A 2,389-nucleotide genomic window follows, 5' to 3' on the forward strand; every position below is an offset into this window, starting at 1 on the left:
GGCGGGGAGCCTCAGCGGTACCGGTATGAGCGGGAGACGGGCGGCACCACGGTAGGGCCAGACGGGGGAGAAAGTGGCCTGGCCGTGGGCCGTGTTGGTGCGATTATGGGCGCGGGGGGTCCTTGCCACTTTCGCCCCCTGCACTCTCCCAGTCTCCCTCCTGGCTCTGGCTCCCCCTGCCTCCGGCCGGCCGCCCCCACTCCCTCTGTGTGACCGCCTTCCCCAGAGGGAAAGGCTCCTGACTCCTCTTGGCAGTGCTGTCGAGTGCTGCTGCTGCTGAGTGTGTGCCGGGCTCCCCCTCTTCTGGTACACCCCTTTTTCCTGGGCGGCCTTCTGAACCTTTGCACACCACTCCCCCCCCCCCTAGGCTGGCCTGGGAGGAAACATCTGTCGCGCCCCCTGGCAGCAGAAATGGGGTCATGACCTCCAGATGTGCTGGGAAACATCCAGCGCCTCCTCCTGGGGCAGCCAGGCCTTCCGGATCTGTGGGGGCGGGGTCGGTCCCTTCCCCCCAGTGACACAGGCCAGGAGGAATGTCCCGGCCTCAATGGGCCCTGTGTGAAGCTGCAGGGTGGGAGCCCAAGAACATCCCCCCCCCCAAGGCAGGGCCAGAGCCCAGCACTGGGCCAGAGCCCGGCACTGGGCCAGAGCAAAAGGCAGCCCATAGACTGGGTGAACACATTTACAGAACTCACTCATGTGCTTGGTCCCCACAGAGTAGGGGTCTGCACAGACCCACTCACGCATTCTTCCACCCCTCCTCACACACCGTAGCCCAGGCCCAAGCCTGCACGTGCCTAGAGTTTGGGGCTAGGGCCTGTATCCGCCATGCACACACATGGCTAGCTTTGCTGGCTTTACCCTCCTTTCTGTCTCAAGCATCTTGAGTGGGGGACAGGAAGAGTTAACCTCATTTTAAAGATGGCAGGCTGTGGGGTCAATGTCAGAGCTTGTTCTCGGAGTAACCAAGGTAGGAGGCACCCTGAGTTTTGGACGCCTTTATTTGCCTGGTTCTGGAAGTCCCAGCTGAGTGGTGGATGGAGCCCCTCCTCCACTCCCTTCTGGCCCAGTCCTACATGATGTCACTGGATGATGCATGAAGACTCACTAACAAATGCCTTGCAGCCCCAGTGGAGCGTCCCCAGTCCCTGCCCTAGCTGCCCACTCCATCCAGTGTTCACCTGGGTGTGGCTCCCCCTCAGGTTCTCACACAACCTTTTGCACCTGCCTCTGGCCTCGCCACATTTCCGTATTTTAGCAGGTCCCTGGGGCCTTGGTTGTCTCAGTCTTACATCCTGTGAGACCTTGAGTCTCAGCACAACACCCACGTACACAGGGACAGAAGTGAGCAGGTAACGGCTCTGTTTAGGCCCTGAAGGTTGACAGACCGGGATTCAGATCCTGGCTATGACATGGAACTGCTTCAGGCAAGAACTTATCTAGACTTCAGTATGACCTGTCACCTATCACACAGGTTCAGACTTCCCTGTCCCCATCAAGGATTCTAGGTTGACAGAGGTCCCTGTGGGTCTCAGTTGCAGCAAAGGAACCTGGTCAGCATGGCTCCCTTTCTTGCCCCCAGGTGTGGGCACCACAGCCTGTCCTCCAGGCCAGGCCGACTTAGGTCTCATGATTGAGATGTTGTGACCCCGGCACCTTCCTCAGGATGTGGGGGCCAGGCAGGGGACTGGGCCTAGTGTTGGGGCCACTTCCTGTACTGAAGGAAGTCCTCTTTCCATTCCTGCAGCCCTGCTGTCGCCCTCAGGGAACCCCTACGTCCTTGAGGTATTGAGGCTGTGAGGGCCAGGGTATTTCAACCCAGCCTCTGGGTGCTTGGCTCCTCAGGGACCCTGCAGGAAGTGGGAGGGACAGGGAGGAAGGTCTCTGGGGACAGGACGTCCTCCCTTTGTCAAATGGGCAGTACCCAGCCACCAGTGTAGCCCCGTGGGTTTCCCGTCACAGCTGAGATAAATCATCTGTCCCGTTAGGCCAGGTCTTGCTGGGGACCCTCACATCAAAGGCCATGGTGTGTGGGTTGGAACTGGGGAGCCCTGGCAGCCCTGGGTTTCCCAGGCTTCAGGACCCTCAGGGCTAAGGCCCAACAGCCTAACCCCGACCCTGCCTAGCACTAAGCCGAGGAGGGGGCTGGAAACCTCAGCCCTAGGCAGACGAGGAAGTGGCCAGGAAAGCGGAAGTGGCTTTGATGGTCTCGGAGGGGCCGGAAGCCTACCCGGGTGTTGGAGGACCAGGCTGGGGGCTGGGTTCCTGTTTTCTCCCCAGGCCCCTCTAAGCAGCCCTCTTCTTCTCAGGGCAGGAACCGCTGCCGCAACCTCAGCCTACCGGCTGGGCACCCAACACCCCAACCCGGCCACGCCGGGCGGTCCACGGG

Source organism: Tupaia chinensis, unplaced genomic scaffold (genome assembly GCF_000334495.1).
Source record: "Tupaia chinensis unplaced genomic scaffold, TupChi_1.0 Scaffold000273_1, whole genome shotgun sequence".
Taxonomy (NCBI): domain Eukaryota; kingdom Metazoa; phylum Chordata; class Mammalia; order Scandentia; family Tupaiidae; genus Tupaia; species Tupaia belangeri.